The following is an 11,061-nucleotide window of genomic DNA, read 5'->3' as shown; positions in this document are numbered from 1 at the left end:
ACAGTGCCAGCAAACACAGCACTAAAGCAGCAGGGCGTGAGCAAGCTGCTTATAGTACTGGGACAGAAATAGATGCATCCAAGCTGCCATTTGTTTCGTAACTACGAACCTCGTAAGAAGTGTTGTTTTTGCCTCCATCTCACAGGGTGATAATTATGACATTCCCAGCGTTTCCCTTTTGTTGGGCGTTATGTGCCAGCAGGGAATCAAGTGGGTCTTTGTTGTACTGAACTACATCTAGACCACTCCAATCCACACAGCCTCCCCGACCCCTTCCCTTCCTTCCTTCGGGCAGTTTTGTTGAAGGAGAGGGGCGCACAATGAAGGTCGAAAACCAAAAAAGCAGTAGCCCGCCTCGGGCTCGGGTGAACCCCGCGGACGGCGGCTGCCTGATGGAGAGGGACGCGGAGGGATAGGAGAGGGTCTCGGCGGCGTGCCCGGGGGGGGGCTGCCCGGCCACGCGGGGCTCGGCTGGGGCCACGGGGCCGACGTGCCTCACCGGGACCGCCCCGCCGCCCTCGGGGCGCCCCGGCAGGTACCGGGGCGGTGCGGTGCAGGGGGAGCCACCCCCCCCCCCCCCCGGCAGCCCCCCCCGCCCCCCGGCCGGCAGCTGGGCATCGCATCGCGGGGAGGCGTCTGCGAGAGGCGGGCGGGGAGGAGTGCGCGGGGGGGGGGGGGCGGCGCGGCGGGGCTGGGCGCACCGTGCCGCAAAGAAAGACCCCCGAGAGAAAGTGGAAGTGTGCCGCGGCGCCGGGCCACGCCGCCGCCTCACCCCGCCGTGCGGCCGGCCGCCCGGCACCGGCGGAGAGGCGGCTCCCCTCCCCGGGTGCGGGGGCTGCCGCCGAGGCCGCGTCCCCCCCGAGGTGAGTGCCGCCCTCGGGGGGGGGTGCGGGGGTGCCCGCGGGCGCGCAGCGCGGAGGGGCTGCCGGCGTGGGAAGCGAGCTGGTGAGGAGGCACGTTTTGCGGAGCGGTTGGGTGGTCTGTGTGTGTGTGTGTGTGTGTGTAAGGGTGCTTTTTTTTTTTAAAAATTATTATTTTATTTTTTTTCCTTCTGTCTTTTGTCTGTGTGTCCATGTGTCACTGTCCTTCCCGGGGCTAGGGGCCCCGCAGCCTGGTGCCAGCCCTGGTGAGGGCTCCCCGGGGAGAGGCAGGAGCTGCCCCTGCTGCGGGTGGGGACGGAGGGAGGGAGGGAGGGAGGGAGAGAGATCCAGCGGGTCACTGAGGTGCTCGGTTCTGCCCGCTCTTATTGTGTGCCGAGGTGAGAAAACTACCCTAGGCTCTATCAGATTCGCACTTTTCCTTAAATCAGCCCCTTTATGGGCACGCTATTGCGTTCCCCGAGCCCCTCGCTTCGGGCGGAGAGGCTGATGCAAGCCTGCCACCCCACTGGTGTAAATCAGTGCTGACAGACAACTGGATGGGAATTTTCTGATAAACATTTTCTTTCACTGGTACTGTCAGTCGGTTAAAGCCCAGTGTTTTGCGGAAGCGTGCCTGCCACATGGGTGAAAGAAGGGTTTCAGAGCAACGCCGTGCGCCAGGCTCGTTTCCACCAGCCCCCCCCAGGTGGCTCCTGAGCCCGTGTCCCCTGAGCCGGCCGGGCCGGCCTGGAGGGGTCCCCGGGCCCGGGTTTTGCGATTGGGAGCTTGTAGGTATGTGTGAGGCTGGATATCAAAAGACCTGGCTTGAGAGGGCTGGGGTTGCTGGCCTTGGGAGCCTGCTGGCCTCACAGGCTTGCTCTGGAGAAAAAATTACTTTTCCTTCCCTCCGGGAAGGTACTGAGTAGTGTGCCAAAATCATCCCGTTTGTTTCAGGGAGAGGAAGGCGATGTCATTTAGGTGTTTGTACAGTGAGTTTATGAACTTTCTGTGGGAAACCTTTAAACTTGAAATTGTTGCTCCAGCTGGAGAAGTGAGAACATCAGCCCTACAAAACAGAAGTGTCAGCCCTGGAGCAGTGCAGGGGACTGTGTGTGATCGCAGACCGGGCTCTGCTGCCGTGGGTTGTTTCTGGGCGGAATCTCAGGCAGATCGTGGTTTCTCATCTTCTGTTCCCACATCTTTATGAGAGTATTCTCCTGTTGAGCCCTGTATTCTCCATGTAGAGCCCTGTCTGGACTCGCTATTATTAGTAGTTTATACCAAAAAACAAGCGGGCAGTGCTGAAGTAGTAGCTTTTTAGGTGGTGTTTTACTTTGGTAATGTTTTTGTGGGTGTAAACACACTCCCTTTTGCTGAGAATAGAACAAGTTTAGACTTCATTGCCAGCATCTGTGATGTGACCCGAGGGTAAAAAAAAAAAAAAGTGTGTCATATACATACATATATGTATGTATGCATACAGTAGGTTCAAAGTGATGGGAGAAGTTCTCTTGACTGGACTATTGTCATGGAACAGCGGGGATGCCATTAAAAGTACCAGTAACGACTGGAATTAGAGTGATTGGTAGAGCAGAGCTCTGAAGCGTTGCAGTGATTTTGTGTTGTAGCAGCATTCAGAAATCCCAGCTGTAAATCACATTATACAAAGAGAAAGCCAGTCCTTGGCCTCAAGGGATGACACAGGTACAGCAAGCAATTTGTAAGAGGAAGGAACAGAGGGGAAGCCATTTGTCTAATATTACATAGGTTAGGCCAGAACTGAAAGTTTCCAGACTGAAACTGACTTTATATATTCTGTCTCTGTTATAATACTTATTCATTAGGAACTGAATCTTTCCTGATTATGGAATAATTTTGCAAGTAGTAGCGATAATGTTTGATGTATAGTACGCAGAACATGTATTTAATGTGGAAAGTGAATAAATGTTGAAAATCTTCAGAGTGGGAGATCAAAATACTTCCAACTGGAAGCGTACAAAATTGTTTGAATAAATCTACCTAGGGCGTAGTATATTTTTTAGTTGTACTGTAGGAATTAAATGGAGCTTGGAATTTGTAGTGCTGGTTGAGGCAACTGACCATCATGAAACAGTGGTTTATTGCGCTGCTTTGAAATAGCTCTTGTGTTTTATGCTAGCATGATGTTACTTTAAGTAGTACCATTATTTCAAACCAGCATAATGAGATGAAAAGCATTTGGCATGCATTCCTGTAAAACAACATTTTAGTGCTAAATTCAGATCCTTGCTTGAAGGTATCTATAAAATACCGTGCTTATGTAGGGTGTCATACCAAGAAAAATAGACATATAGGTTAAAGCTCTCTTAAAATAATTTTGTCATGAAATGACAGTCAGAACAGCAGTTTCAGCCACATTTTTCCTCTTTTGGAGGAGAATGGTTTCTTAGCTTAGACATGGAAAATCTGACAAGGTGATCATGAGGTAAGTGGCCATAATAAATGGGATGCTTTAATGAGATGAATTGTGGATTTGAACATGCGCATCTTCTGTCTCACCTGATTGTCCTAACCAACAAGTTATTTCAGAGTGATTTCTGTGTGTTTGTTTCACAAAAAGATGTGTTTAAATATGCAGTTTGAATATACATGTACACACACAGACGGTGTTATTTTGTTCAATTGTGAGATAAAACAGAAAATATTCTTCCAATCTGAATAATGTTTTATGGAGATTTTCATGCACATGACTTTTTTTTTTTTGGTCCAGTTTTATAAAAAGTGACAAAATAGCAAATTTCTCATCTGCCTTAAAGAAACACAACAAAACCAGAAAAACCAAACAGGCAGCATGGTCCAAAGCCACTTTGTACAGTCAGTCAGTACTATCTCAAGTCAAGCCTGCATGTTGGCTTGTTACTATCTTTCTAATCATAGCCTAGCAAACCTCACTTGCACATTCTCTGTGTTTTTTCCACTTCATCTTCTTTCTGCTACTAACTGTTATGAAGGTAATTGTAGCTAATGAACATAGGAAAATGTTGTAATTCTGCACCAAATTAGCAATAATTGGGGATGCAGTTGATGATGTCTGGGAATATCATGTTGTCACATGTTGTCAACAACAACAGCTGCTGGAGATACTTGCCATTTTGTGGGCTAGACCTGCTGGTTTAAGACTCTGCCAAGTTCATGTGAAATACAGTTCGTTGCATCTTTCTGAAAAAGACGACAAATATTTTTTTGGCTCAATAAGATGAAAGAACCTTCCTGGCAAGCAGCTAACTCTAACATTTGCACTTAGATTTGTTAATTTTCCCTAAGGTGTGTGTTTCATGTGGTGCCAAGCCTAGCTGTTAATTCACTTAGCTTCTTAGAGGCATGTCACAGCAGTCAAATAAACATCAATGTGTGTGTGTGTATATATATGTATATATGTGGTTATTCACACAGCTTTTGTGGAGCAGCTGTTCATATATGATGTTCTGATTCATGCCTGTAAGTGTGTATATTCCTGGCCTGTCTTATTACACGTGCAGAAGAGGAGGGTTGGATTATGGAATTTGGGTTCTGTTCCTTCTTTGTAATTGTCTCACTTTAAAATGTCACTGTCTCTAATTCCTGGAACCGTTGATGCAAACATTATGTCTGTTTGGTCAGGGAAAGATTATTCTCTTCCCTAAGATATTTGGGATCATGAAAATAAGCTGTGAAACCTGAAGCATAGGGCCAGGCTTCAAATCTTGGTTGTGGTGTTGTTAGGTCTCTGCTACTGGGTAATGTAGCTGAGTTATGTGGTCATTGTGTTTTTCCCAAAAATTACATTCTGGATTTGCAACATCATTCGGAGAAGGGCTTTTGTTTCAGCAAAACTTGCTCTTTCTGACAGAACACCCAACCTGTTTTTAGTCAGAGCATCTCTGGCTGTCTCCAGTATGAATGAATATTTGAATACAGAGATTTGGGTGTATCCACTGGAAAAGAATTGAGCTTATTGTAAGTTGCAGCAGGAGAAAAATAATACAAAAAAATAATTCGCTGTGTTGTGCTGTAGGAGAAGTATGACTGAGGCTTTTTTTCTAAGGGATGTAGCAAATGTCTGTGTTTTTGCTGGGCTAGTTGCCGTGGTATTAAACAAAAAGGGACATTAAAAGGTGGATTAGAGTAAGTTAAACAAACCCAACAGTGAGGTCTCACAGGTAAATGGCTTCAGGGTGGTTGAAATACCTGTTATTTTTTTGATCATACATAGAGGATTAGCTAGTTATTTCCAGACATGCTAGAAACGGCTTGTTCCCCTTTGGAATGAATGTGTGTCTAGGGTTAGGTATCAAATCTTAACTTCAGTGGCCTCAAAAAGACGGATGCATGTGCATCCCCAGCAGTGCAAGGCTGACACCTATGTTGACCCAGAACTACAGGCACTAAGGTAACCACGCTAGTTTTTCTGGTGCTTTTAGGCATAAGCCGCTCTCGTCTGAGCTGGTGGGAGAAAGGGTAAGTTCTGGAGAGAAAATACAAATTCTTTCAAAATACAACATTTCTTTTAGCAGCTGAAAGGTATTTGAAGTTACTCTGCAAATCACTTAAAGCTTTTTTTTTCCCTCCCTCAGTGAAAATGATGGCACAGCTGGGTTTGTCACGTGAATATGTCTGGCAATGAGGGGCTGCTGATCAAAGATTTGTCTAAAGGTAATTGGACAATGTGATTTCAGCCCATAGTGAGATTCTGGAAGCTAGCTCTGTCCCAGAGGCGTGCAAGGATTCTTTGTAGGCATCTGTGGTACATTGTAGTCATGGCACAAGTACGTAGCAGAACCGCATCAGATAGTAAAATCCAGGTGACAGAGAGATGCTGCTTGTGGCCCAGAAGACGTAATTAGTTTTTATGATGGTTGATGACAAAGTGGGATTGAAGTGCTTCATACAAATAGAAATTCTTTTGTCCCATGAAGCAATATTCAGTGGACTTGAAATAAACTAGTGAAAAGCTTTTTTTTTTTAAAAAAAGTTTTTTCCTTTTGATACGTAAAGATCTGTGCATCTGCTTTTCTGAGATAGTGGATAATTTTGTTTTGAGATTAGAATAAGATACAAAATGTTCGGAAAGACTGTCTGCAGGGTGCATGGAATGTCAATATAGTTGCGGGTTTTTTTTTGAAGCAGTTAAGTATGTCTCAGATAAGCAGGCTATAAAGGAATTGTAACTGTTGCTGTTTGTATTGCAGTTGTTTACTGTGGATCAATTCTCAATTGAGACGCCTTTGTGTCAGGTGCTGTTTTATTAGGTGTAGTAAAACAAAAGCATCTATACAACTGCATTTATCTTAGAGTCTGAGAAATACCATGGAGGAGGAGGGAAGACCAAATAATGTTGATAGTTTTATATTTTTATGGTATCAGCAACTAAATCCCATCATGGAAGCTTAATCTGAGCAAATGCCCAGGATCCCTATGTAATCAAGAGAGATGAATGCCCTTCTGGTGGTAGGTATCTGAATATATGGCCATGACTCTACTATGCCTGTCTGCTTTGGGGTCAAAGTGGATGGGCAGAGTCCTTGCCTGTACCTGTGCAGGTCAAATGAGGGCTCCTTCCTGAAGAGAATACAGTGGGTGCTAACATTTCCCTGGCAGTGTCCTGGATCTCAGCTAGAAAGGGAAAGTTTGGGCAGTTTGTCATATCTAGCTTGTAGATAAATGTGCAGTGTGTCCTAATTAGGAGTTTTATTTAAGGAACATTAGTGATTTAACACCCCAATCTAATTACTTGTAAACTTCTTGCTAATTTTATAATTAGCACTGGAGCAAGACTTTTTGTGGAAAATACACCCTTAAGGAAATCAGAACCACTAACTTCCAGCGCTTATAGAGAGCTTTATTTCTGTAACAATGTTCTGTAGACAATGTCTATGAGGAAATATTACTATTTGTTCTATTTTTACATGATGGCAAAGACAGATAATGTGCCAGGTGTTTACAAAAACCTATTATAGTCAGTTCTCACAACCCAAATGACTCTGGCTTTAGAACATGCATCTGTAGGATCAGATTCTGCTCAAATATTACCTAGTGGAGAAGGCGTGCTTGAATCACTTTATACCACAGTTATCTTTGGCCTTCAGAGAGTAAGGAGGAGAACTCAGGATTTAGCCAGGGTGCACTGGCTGTGTGCTCTTGCAGTTTAGAGCAACCAAGGCAGCTCTGTATAAACATAGATGATAAGGTGCAACTTGGAGCAGCCATACACCTGCTCTAAAATGTAGTGTGGTCTTACAAGGATAAAGCTGTTCTTGTACCTTGCTTCCAGGTTATCTATGTAGCATGTTTCAGTTGGACAGAGAACCTGGTAGAGAATATCCTGCCCCATCAAGCAGGTGGTCATAGAAGTTTTCTTCTCAGAGAAGATCTCTCAACTGTTCTCTTAATTTCGATAAGCAGGCTTGCTCTTTCCAGAGATTGATAAATTTGACTAACCCTTAGATCTGGAAGGCAGCTCATGCTTTGCAGAATCAAAACCTAGTAATTCTCTGTCTTTAAACACTAGGTTTTTAATGTTTTTGAAGATGAGGATCTTTGTAGACAGTCTGGAGTAATCTACTATAAATAAGGTTTGTAGAGAGAGATCTGTTTATTAGTTTAATAGATGTAGCTGAAAAAGAAACAAATGAGCTCTCAGGCTCAGAATACCTTATTCCCTTATTAGACTGATGAAGCAATTAAGCCTAAAAGCTTATCACTTGTTTTTATTGCACAACAGTTGTCGTAGGCTTTTAAATTAATCTTTTGCTTGTTTGTCTTTGTAAAAGAAAATGGTTCACCTATAAGCAGAGCTGCTGTGTGCTTGGGGGGCACTGAGCACGGATATGTGCTTTAATGCAAAAACAGTCAGAGTCGCTTCAGCATGCGAGATCGTGCCCTGGGCTCATGATTCCTCAGTCTTGTCACATCTCTTCCTTTCCCAGCAGGACATGCTCGTCTACATCCCAGTGTGCCAACACAGCCATATAAAGGAAAGGATACAAAAACGCTGCAAGCTACTCTGCTCTGCTTCCACTTCCTACCACAGATACTGTTCTTGATGTCAAGTGGCCCAGTACTTCCTTGACCCCTTTCACTGTTTCTCGCTGAATGTGTTTTAGTGTCAAATAATTTGGCTCTCGCTTTAGTCCCAGGTTCAAGTCTCCTGATTGTTCACCCTGCATATATGCTAATTAATTCAGTATCCCTACCAGAGATAGAGAGGTAGTTCCTTCTGAAGAGGGGCAGGAGGGGGAAAAAGGCATTGTTGGCTGGCTAATTTGCTTCAAGGTCTGCTCTAGACGAACAGTATGGGTACAGACCCTGCCAAGTTTAGCTTCCTCTGCCTGGGACATTTCTCTAGCACTCTCCCAGGAGGTCTTCTGCCCTTAACTGCCTTCTCATGCCTGTGATAGAAAGACCTTGGAAGCACTCCTGAGTGTCAGATCTAGCTGGGTTTTAATACAAGCACTACCATTGAAGAGACTCTAGCCCTGATGGTGACTGTACCTTACTACACAGACAGGTAAATGGATGGTGATAGCATCAGTAATTTCACTCCAGTTCTGTATCAAGTGAGATTTTGGCATTTGATTATCTTTTCTATGCTTACAGACATATTCATTCTCCTTTTGTGAAAGGAAATGTGGGCACAAATAGCACACAGGAGCTGCAGGGTACTCTAATAGACACCCTGTGTCTTGAGACCAAAACTGTTCATCATGGTGGGGAATCCTATCTCAGTGAGTAAAGTCTGAGGAAGCCAAGCTAGTTCATGATAACTTTTACCCACAGAGACTTGGTTCATGATAACTTTCACCCACAGAGACTTTATAGCTTCACAATATGAGCAATTTTTATGTTTTGTCTATTGGTGTAACTACTAGCCAGGCTTTCTGAATTTATGCTTGTGTTAATACTTAATTGTTGCAGGTATTGCCTTCCAGAATGCTGAGGGGTTTTTGTTTCCTCCAAAAAAGTGAAATTTTATTCCTTCGTATGGTAGCTGTTGGATTGGTGGTTGTTCTCCGCCTCTCCTGTCCTATTCCCTCAACTTTTAGTCGAACAGAGGATGTTTGAGGGTGATGTTACCTTTCCTTTACAAAGCTTTAATAAAACGTGCTGGATTGGGGTAACTGTGCAGCTGCAGAAAGAGAAATCATGGGCATACGAAGGCAGAGCCCACAGCAACTGTGCAGGGTTGCTGTGGTGGCTGGTGCTGAAGCAGTCTGTGGGCTGCAGTCATGCCTGCGTTTCCCTGCCTAATGGAAGTCGGGTTCCCATAGACCTGAATACCTGATCAATAATTAATCTAGTTACCAACAGTGCAAAAAGGCAGTGAAGTGGTTTTACTATGTTCTTTTTATAGTTTTCCAAGAATGGAAAATACCACTTTCAAACTTTCTCCTCATTATTAGTTTGAAATATAGCTACTTCAAGTCGTGTCCGCTAGAAAGAACGGTCAAATGTCCTCATTATTTGATGAAGACATTGAAATGCAGTAGCATTTCAAAGCCTTTGAGCTTTGGTGGCCTAGGTCCTGTACGGACATATAATAAATGACAGTCCCTGCTCCCAAAAAAATTTCTGCCTATCATATGAGAGAAAAGCAAGGGGAAATTGGGTAGTGTCCATAGGGACAAATGAGATAGCAAATATAATTTAAGTCAAAGGAGTTTCATTAGCCAAGAACACATTCCATTTCTGTTTTTCTGCTGTATATAGCAAGCCGTCATTAGACTAGCTAGATCTTAATATTTTAAAGTCTGTAATTTAAATAAAACACATAGGATTTTTAAAAGATCAGTTCAGTGCCAGTGAGCAGGATGAATTTCTCAACCAGCCAAGAGCAAGGGCCGCAGAACATGCTGCATCCTGGGAGCAGAGGAGGGAAGGGTAATGTTGGTCTACTTATAAGGGACAAAGCCAATTATTCTGTTCAGGTTGTCTGCAGATCTGTCAATTTGTGTGTGGCGCTACCCTTTCATGAAATATAGTGACCCGTACAGCAGGTAGATTTGCCCTCCCTGGTTTGTGATGGATGATAAGGGCGATGGGCCACAGCAGCATGCTGTAGCTGTTTGCACCAGTTTGTCCGGTCTAGAAATCAAAGAAATGTGCACACAGGTGAAGACAAGCACCATGGGCCTTTCAGTCACCCACCCTTGGCTCTTGATTCAGTGCAGTGTCCTCTTCTGCACTGGGGATGAGGATATTTGAGAGGCCAGTGTGAGGTGGTGGAGTGCAGCGGCACTGGTAGACTAGCTGTGCACATTCTGAAAGTGTTATTTGTGATGATAAACGGACTGGCATTTTGGAATGGCTAAGGGTGGGGCTGGGTGTCGTTCTATATCTATACTTAAATATCAGCTGATCTCAGGAAGGACAGCAATGTTGTGGCTGCTGTTGCACCATATTTGCTGAACACAGTTACAGAGGAAGCTGTTCTGATTTTTTTGGTTCTGCTCAGGGGCTGGGTGCACATATGTGAATTCCTTCTCAGTCCAAACACACACAGTTCTCACACAGAGCCTGCTGCCGGGGAGGGGTGAATCTAGTCTACAAAAGATACAGTTTTAGATGTAAAACGTAAGGTTGGGCCCAAAGATCCATGTTGATGGAGCTAGAAAGTATTTGTATAGTTCTGCTGCTTTCTACATTTTTGGCTTTATTCATTGATGGTAAGACGTTGGCAATTCATGGATACCACTTGTAAGAGTAAATAAGTGATGACTATTATTTGGTCTCATTTTATCTATGATGTCTACCTCATTTTATCTATGATGTCTACTTTAACAAAAACTTAACAACCAGAGAGAAAAGAGATCAGGGAATTTTAACAGGGAGTGGATCAAACATAATGCAGAATGCCCTCTCGCTTTGGTGTTTAAGTGCAGAACTTGGGTGGGAGTTCTGCTAAGTTGGGAACCAGTGAGACTGAATAACTTGCAATACTTTATATATAATATAACAGACTTCACATTACTCTCAAAACCCTTCATTTATTCTTGCTAGGGTTTTTTTTGTTTTTTTTTTTTTTTTTAAAAAAGCTATGGATTTGCAGATGGTTTCTCATTGGCACTTGTTAAATTTCAGCCAACATCTGACAGCTGAAAACGTCAAGTGCCATTTCCAGCTCCCAGCTGGTGCTGCCAGTGGTTACTCATGACCCTTCCTCTTCTCTTCCACAGACATAATGCTT

At 44.1% G+C, this 11,061-nt stretch overlaps 1 protein-coding gene across 2 annotated transcripts in view; it reads left to right on the top strand.

Moving 5' to 3' along the window:
* The first annotated feature begins 686 nt into the window (after positions 1-686).
* Positions 687-11,061, top strand: part of MYO16 (myosin XVI) — a 402,721-nt gene continuing 392,346 nt past the window's right edge. The window contains exon 1 of one of the 2 annotated variants that reach the window (XM_074815323.1): positions 687-863. The gene's annotated coding sequence lies outside the window, so the exon portion shown is untranslated. Of the gene's footprint in view, positions 946-11,061 lie in introns of both variants that reach the window. The other variant, XM_074815322.1, reaches the window with a different exon arrangement.

The sequence above is a fragment of the Strix aluco genome, chromosome 2 (genome assembly GCF_031877795.1).
Source record: "Strix aluco isolate bStrAlu1 chromosome 2, bStrAlu1.hap1, whole genome shotgun sequence".
In the NCBI taxonomy this organism is placed as follows: domain Eukaryota; kingdom Metazoa; phylum Chordata; class Aves; order Strigiformes; family Strigidae; genus Strix; species Strix aluco.
Note: the sequence above shows the minus strand (reverse complement) of the source record. Positions and strands in the feature narration are given on the sequence as shown.